Here is an 8,402-nt window from a genome sequence, read left to right as displayed (position 1 = left end):
TGCATACAGCCCAGAGAGGACTTATAGCTCCACTAAGATCATTTTTAAATAGTTTCAAAAATTATTTTAATCTAAACTTTGAAGAAAATAACTCATCTAAATATCTTCTACATAGTCATAACTTCAACTCTACGATTTTCTAAGCTTATAGTAACCAGCTCCACCTCCAAAAAATTTATATAGCTGGAGCTATCCCAAACAAAGCATGAGGCCTCTTTGTCGGTTCATCGTTGACTAAAGCTCTTCAAAAATAAATATTAAATGCCATATGGCTCGTGACTTTTTTCTACCATAACAGGATTGTAATTGACTATGTTATATATGAAGGGTACTGGTCCTATGAAAAAGGGAGAACTATGACCACATATGGAAAAAGCATATTGAGTAACTGATAACTAAGTTTCATCATAAGCAGACAAATCTTGCTCTTTGAGCCACACCAAACAGCCTCTAAACTAATGCTTAACCGGCCTCTAAAATTGAATTGGTTAAGAGTAGTTGCTTTGAAATTGCGTACTTCAGCCATCAACATTAGTTGGCTCTTTAATTTGTAGGAACAATAAATCTCATCCTTGTCACTTGTGTTGAGGACTACAGTACCGAGCAAGTAAAGAGCGACAATGACTCCATAAGGTCCCCTACAGGCTGCAGCATCCTCCGCATGTCGAAAAATTCAGCTTGTACGTAGAAAAAGATAGTAGAACTTCTCGATGTGCGGCCTGCCATCACCCACGCACTCGTCATCGTCAATGTCCACGGGAAGCTTGGAATCTCTATCTCCTAGAGTTAGATAGAACTCAACTGCCATGTGCTGGCAATGAAGAATTCCCCGCCAGGGAATGCCTCCCCATCCCCGTCCCCGTAGGGAGAAAAATTCTCCGTCCCCGTCCCCACAAACAGCAACGGAGACAACATTCTTCTCACCCCCATTTCCGTGGGGATTTTCCATCCCTGCCGCCCTCTCACCTCTCTGATGAGGGACCGAAACCGGCGACCAGAGGGGGGTGAATGGGAGCCGATCAAAATTTCTCTCGAAATCGATCCGTCGGCCTATATTCCGAAAATCACCACAAACCCTCAACCTAAGGTATGAGAATAGCTATGGACTAGCTATCTCACAGCAGCACATCCTCAAGAACTTCGCGGAAGCAAAAGAGCCAACTCGATGCGAATTGCAGAACACAGCAGAGGGGACCGGTCAGACCACCCACTGAGACCGGTCCGACCGGTCGGGCTGGAGCAGACGTACCAGACCGATCAGACCGGTTTCACAGTCAGGTCAGACCGGTCTCTCCCAGACAGCCCGCAACCAAAGCTCCAAATGGCAAATCTCGAGCAAACGAAGTCCAAATCCAACGAAACTTGGAGGATAGCTTCGCATCTACCCCGTAAACATATCCCCAAAAGATCTTTCTCAAAAGATTAACATATCGAGAGAATTTAGAGGAAGATCAAAGAAGATTGGGGTTTTCTCCAGAACTCACCAAATCCAATTCGGGTGAACTCGTGATTCCAGAGGGTTTAGCACTAGGCTAGATGGATAGGAATCATCACAACGAATCCAGCAAACCACGAATCCATGGGGTTTTCTCCTCCAAACACAAAACACACCAAAAGAGGAGAATTCAAACCCAAAACGCAAGAGAGGAAGGGGAGGATGAATACTCAGCACACATAGATGATCTCAACAAGATTTCATTCATAAATTTCAGAGGAATTCACCTATACAAAGCTAGAGCCATCTGCCCGTCATCCTACCCACTAAATTTGAGAGATTAGCTAAACCCTAACCCTCTTTTGCGATGGAGTCCATGGCCCTAACCTAGAGCAGAGGAAGGGGAAAGGAAAAATGAAAAGGATTTGAAAAGACTCAAAAGACTCAACCAGCCACGGGCTGGTGGGGCTATATATACCCGCCGAGACCGGTCAGACCGGATCCATGGACCGGTCTGACCGGTTGGTTAGACCGGTCAGACCGGTGCCAGGGACCGGTCAGACCGGTTGGTCTGCAGCATCCTCCTGTACACGATCCCATCTGACGGCTGAGATTCTTTCTTCGGAACGAATTCTTCTCCACGATGCCGCCATCTTGATGAAGATCTGGTCCACGGTTTTGGAAGGTCCGTGAAACCCGGGTAGATGGCCAGTTTTGAGAAAACCGCCAAAACTCCTCGCGCGGGAAGATTCCCGCCTCCACGCCGTGGCCCTAGACGTCGTTCCCGCTTCGGCCTTCTGACGGCCCTAGACGCCGCCCGACGCCCGTCACCTCCTCGCCCGCAGCGAGGCCCTAGACGCCGTCGACGCCCGTCGCCTCCGTCAGTCCCGAGACCGACGCCCGTGCCTCCACGACTTGGCGTCTTCAACTGCCGTCCGCCTCTTTGGTTTTGTGGCGCAAACCAAGAAACCCGCCTTCAGTCGCCGCTTGCGTCCTCGATCCAAGAGTGGATGCCACAGCTGCCGCCCGACCCGAGCTCCACCACGGCAACTCACCGTCGACACTTGATGCCCGTGTACCTGCAATCCAAAGACCAAGCGCACGATCACACCGCACGGTTGACAATTCACTCATCACAGGCAGGATAGAGTACTCTCATTTCTCAATCTCCCCCTTGATGAGTGCATTGTCAACACACCAACTGGAACCAGAGAAGTGATAAAATAGAAGCAAGAAAGTGAAAAACTCAAGCAAGTGACAAAAAGCTCAGAAAGGCAACACCAGTCACTTACTCAAGCACATATCGATCCCCTAAGACAAGGGCAACGGCTTGACGCAATCGATCGAAGGCCAAAATATGACTCCTCAAAGACAGAGGTAACGCTCGACGCAGTCATGCTGGAAGAGGAGGGAAAATGAGAAAAACTCAAGAGCCAGAAACAAAGCAGACACTCTCCAAGCAAAGCTTTTCCCTCTCACAAGTGCAACTCTCCCAAAATGATGCACTCTCAAAGCCCTGTGCACAACAAGTTTTTCAAAACTCAAACTAGTCTCCCCCTTGTTCGATCACTTCTCCCAAAATTCTCCCCCTTGTTGGCACATGCACACATCAAGTCTAAAAAGACCTAAAGCTCCCCCTGAAGCTGAAACTCCCCCTGAACAGATGCTATGCAATGAATGCAATGCAATAGGTGCAAGTGAAAGCATTCAGGGATACAATGATATGAGCAACATCTAGTCACAAGCACGTGTGCATCCATAAACAAGACAAGAGCGTGACAAGAGCCACAAAAAATAATATCATCCACGTATATCTGAACTAATAGGAAATCAGTGCCAGACCGCATGAGGAATAAAGTTTCATCCACACATCCCATTTTAAAGCCCTGAGCCAGCAAAAAGGTTTTCAATCTATCATACCGAGCCCTAGGTTCCTGTTTCAAACCGTAAAGTGCTTTCTGAAGTTTATAAACACGGTTTGGAAATTTGGGATTTTCGAAACCAGGGGGTTGTTTCACATAAATCTCTTCTTCTATAAAACCATTTAAGAAGGCGGATTTCACATCCATTTGGAAAACTTTAAAACCCTTGGAAGCAGCAAATGCAAGAAAGATTCGAATAGCTTCCAAACGAGCGACAGGGGCAAAAGTCTCCTCAAAATCAATACCCTCTTTTTGGCAAAACCCCTGGGCAACAAGACGAGCCTTGTTTCGAACAACCAACCCATCCTCACCCTGCTTGTTTTTGAAAACCCATTTCATTCCGATGGGATTACAAGCAGGTGGAGTCTCGACCAAAACCCAAACTTGGTTTCTTTCAAAATTTTCAAGTTCCTCATGCATGGCATTGACCCAATTAGAATCAGAAAGAGCGTGTCCAATATCCTTGGGCTCAAAAGAGGCAACAAATGCGGAATGAGCAAAGCCAGCGATACTTGTTACCTTGGACCTGGTGACTCGCTCGTTGAGATCACCTAGCATCTGTTGAGGTGGATGACGACGCTAAATATGTCGAGGTGCTTCCCGCGTCGAAGTCACCTCCTCCTCAACCAAGTCTGGTGTCTCCTCATGTGCAACTGGTGAAGCCTGAGTCACCTGCTCGATCGGCCCCCGTGAAGTAGACGTAATCGGATTGGGGCCGTCATCATCGTCCGAGCTCGTGGCGGAGGCAACTGGGTCCACAGCACGCGTGGTAGCCTCAGCCTCGCCCTCCGCAGCTTCTTCCTCGTCATCTTCAAAGATGGAGGTGCCGAGCTCATCATCTCCTGCAATTTCAAAGACAGAAGAATTGCACGGTGCAGTCTCTTCGAAAGTGACTTCACAAGTCTCTCTGATGATGTTAGTATCAATAATCAGCACACGATACGCTCTAGAGTGAGAAGCATAATCGAGAAAAATGCCGTCAGACGAGCGAGACTCAAACTTATCAAGATTTCCATCTTTCAGCACAAAGCACCGGCAACTGAAAACTCTAAGATGGTCAACACGGGGCTGGCGTCCAAATCGCAACTCATAAGAAGTCTTGTGCATGAAAGCACACAAGAAAATGCGGTTGGACACGTAACAAGCGGTGTTAACCGCCTGAGCCCAGTATTTGCGAGAAGTCCTATGCTCATCGAGCATCGTCCTCGCCATCTCAACCAGCGTCCGATTCTTCCGTTCTACAACTCCATTTTGCTGTGGAGTGTAGGGAGAAGAATACTGGTGTTCAAGCCCTTGATCACTGCAAAAGGCGTCAAAACGAGCATTTTTGAATTCTGTGCCATTATCACTGTGAATCGCTCTCATGGCCTGGGGTAGCTTGTTTTTCAACCTCAAGATCAAGTCTCGAACAAACTCGAAAGCCTCATCCTTGGTTCTCATGAAAAAGACCCAAGAATAGCGAGAAAAATCGTCCACGATCACAAGAACATACCACTTCCCACCAACTGACATCACCCGAGAAGGACCTACTGTGTCCATATGTAACTACTCTCCAGGTTGAGCGGTCATCACCTGATTAACAGGCGGATGAGAAGCGGCAATCATCTTCCCGTGGCGACACGGATGGCACACAAGGTCCTTTTCAAACTTCAATTTGGGCAATCCTCGGATCAGGCCAAGTGAGCTAAGTCTCGACAACAAATCGAAGCTCAAATGTCTAAGTCTCCTATGCCACTTCCACAAATCAGAAGAAGGACCAGCCAACAAGCAACGAGAAGGGCCAAGAGGAGTTCCATAGAAGTCAACCAAGAAAACCCGATCGCGAGGTGTAATCCGGCAAACCAAATCTCCTCTGGAATCCAAAACACGCGAACAACCCTCCTTGAAGCGAACCTCAAACCCCTCATCAAGAAGTTACGAAACAGAAAGGAAATTAAACCCAAGGTTCGAAACCAAAGCAACCTCTCTCAGGGTAAAGCGATCAGAAACTCGAACAGCGCCAAGTCCGCGTACCTTTCCTCTTCCATTATCCCCGAACACAATGTACTCCTTTGAGCGCATCGGGGTGAGGCTGGAGAACCATTTGTCATTTCCGGTCATGTGGCACGAACAATCGGAGTCCATGATCCACCTGTTCTCTAAGCCTCCAACCTGCACATCAGTAGTGAGACAAAGAGTGAGCAAATATCTCAACACTGGGTTAGCAAAGTGAGAAGCAAACCAGTGTCGAGCCATTTACTCTACAGAAGGGTTAACAAGATCAAAAGCGTGTCCCCTGTCCCATCTATCGTGAGGCTGATGACCACCACCGCGAGGAAAGCGTGGTGCCTCAAAACCTCCTCCAAAGCCTCGGTCCCGTGGTCCATAGCCGTACTGAAAGCGACCAGGAGCACGACCGGCAAAGCGACCACCCGTTTGAGCACGGTAAACACCACCGTCTCCCTGACCTCCACCTACACGGCGCGCCCTAGCATCTTGCCTATCACCACACCGAGGAGGACCATGCACCCGAGCAGAGTACATGTCCAAGTTCCGTCTCTCCTGCTCACGCCTCACAGCCCGCTTTCTCCTGAAGCAAAACTCCTCCAAGTGACCTTCCCTATCATAGTACTCGCAGTGGCACCTCAACTCACGCTTGGGAGGTCGAGGCCTAGCCTGCGGACGGGGAGGAGCAGCCTCCTTCTTCTGGGCAACCTGGGCTGCGGCAGCAGGGAGCGTATCAAGAGGATTCTTCAGCTCATTGGGCTTTGGAACCCAAACTTGCTTCTGCGGAGGTGCTTTCGGTGGTTCTTTAAGCACACCATCCGCAGAGTCAACAAGCGAAAGCTGCGTGCTCGTACTAGCAGTGTTTCCAGCAGCCTTGTCGATCTTACCATACAACTTGTCACAGTCTGACTTCGTGTATGTGTAACCAACCCCAAACCCATCACCACGCTTGAACTGCTTGATCATCATGCCCAACTGCGGCTCACTAGCAGAAACCCAACTAACAATCGCCCTAAGATAGGTATTCTCATTCTCCAGGTTGGCTTTCGCTACCGCAAGATTATCCAAATCAGAGATCAAACCAGGGCAAATAGAGCAGTCAATAGGTGGACTAGACTCCACGACCTTAGTCTTCCCAAAAGACTTAATCAAGGCATTCTTCTCATCTAGCTCCGACCTAAGCAGGGGACAAAGCTTACAAGCACCAAGCAAAACTATCCTAGACTTCATCTCTTCTAGTTCGCACACAACAGTAGCAAACTTAGACTGCAACGAAGCTAGATCGGACTTACAGATAGGACACTCATCACATTCAAGCACATCGCTAACAATTGGAGCGTCTTTAACCAGTTCTAGTTCATGCTTGGCCTTAGCGAGCTCATGAGACACGTCAGAAAGCGAAGTCTTAGCAACATCTAAGTTCGCGACGTTCTCATCTTACTTGGCACGGAGAGCAACAAGATCATTCATGTGAGATATGCAGCCAGCGCACTCATCCTCACTAGATTTCTCCCTAGCACAAGCCAGGTCAGCCCTAAGCTTTCTACGCTCTCTAGCTGCTTCCTTAAGCAGCCTTTTCTGGTTGTCGAGAGCGGCGTACAACTCCTTAACTTCTTTATCTAGCAGGTCGATCGTGGAGTTTAACTCTGAATCACTCTCGGATCCAGGAGAAGAGTCGACATGCGTCAGTGTAGCATGTCCACCTGAAGATGCACGAGCACCATCGGCTTCACCCGCCATGGTGCAAAAGCCCTTGCGCCGACCAGCCACCAAGCAAAGGCCGATGAAGCCGGTGGCTTCCTTGTCCCGCTTCTTCTTCTTCTTGTCGTCGTCATCGGAGGTCGGTGAAGAAGAGCGGTCGGTGTCGGAGCTCTTGTCGAGGTCACTGAGCTGCGCCAGGAAGGCCTTCTCCCGCTTCTTGGCCTTGTACTGGAAGCGCTTCTTGAGCGACTCCTTGTCGAAGCGTCCTCCCTGGTCATGACTGCGGTGCTTGAGGCGCCGACACTCCATGTTGGAGCCTCCCTCGTCACGGTCGCGGTGGCGATAGTAGTCGAAGTGGTTGTTCTGGCCACCGCCGGACTTCTTGGGGCAATCGGCGATGAAGTGGTTCAGATCGCCGCAGTTGTTGCACCCGGGGTTCTTCTTCCTCTGCCTGTTGTGGTAGACGCGCTGGAACTTGCTGATGAGGAGGCACAAGTCGTCATCACCCAGCGTCTCCAGCTGCTCATCTGTAACAGAAGGCAAAGAGGCAAGAGAAAAGCCAAGAGCAGAGTTAGCGTTAGAGCTCGATCCACCTGGGCCAGTCAAAAGAGCGATGCTCTTGGAAGGAGGGGCACCATTGATCTTGGCTCGTGTCTGGTTATCCACCTCTGTGGCCTTGAGCTTGCTGAAAAGCCCGTTCACCGTTAGAGTCTCTTAGCCAGCAGACTCAATGATGGTGTTCACCTTGAGATCCCACACAGAGCGATCAAGTGCGTAGAGCAACTTGAGAGCCTTCTCGTGCTCTGTGTACTCAAGGGCATCAGCAGATCTGTTCGAATTGACTTTGTTCACAATCGACTAAAACGACTGAACATCAAGTCAATGCTCTCACCCGGCTCCTGTGTGAAGTTCTCGTATTCACGCCGGTGAGTCTCGAACAGTCTGGCCTTCACCTGAGGTGTGCCCTTGTGGTAGTTCTCAAGACACGTCCAAATCTTGTGGTCTTCCTAAAAACCCTGGATGCGTGACAACTCCGCACGAGAAATGCCAGCGAACAAGGCATTGACAGCCTTGGCGTTAACCTCGTGCTCATTCACTTGAAGAGGAGTGACCCGAGCGGCAAGCACCACGTAAGCTTGGTTCTTGGTAATATCCCAGACCTCGGCTCCCATGCTCTGCAAGAAGGCTCTCATCCGAACCTTCCAGTAGGCATAGTCCTCGCCGGAAAATATCGGGATCTTCCCAATACTCGCCATGGTCGCCAAGTGGTTTTCGAACTGGTTAAGGTACTATAAACTTCAACAAAGCTCTGATACCAATTGAGGGACCGAAACCGGCGACCAGAGGGGGGGTGAATG

This window comes from Panicum virgatum, chromosome 8K (assembly GCF_016808335.1).
Source record: "Panicum virgatum strain AP13 chromosome 8K, P.virgatum_v5, whole genome shotgun sequence".
Classification (NCBI taxonomy): domain Eukaryota; kingdom Viridiplantae; phylum Streptophyta; class Magnoliopsida; order Poales; family Poaceae; genus Panicum; species Panicum virgatum.
Note: the sequence above shows the minus strand (reverse complement) of the source record.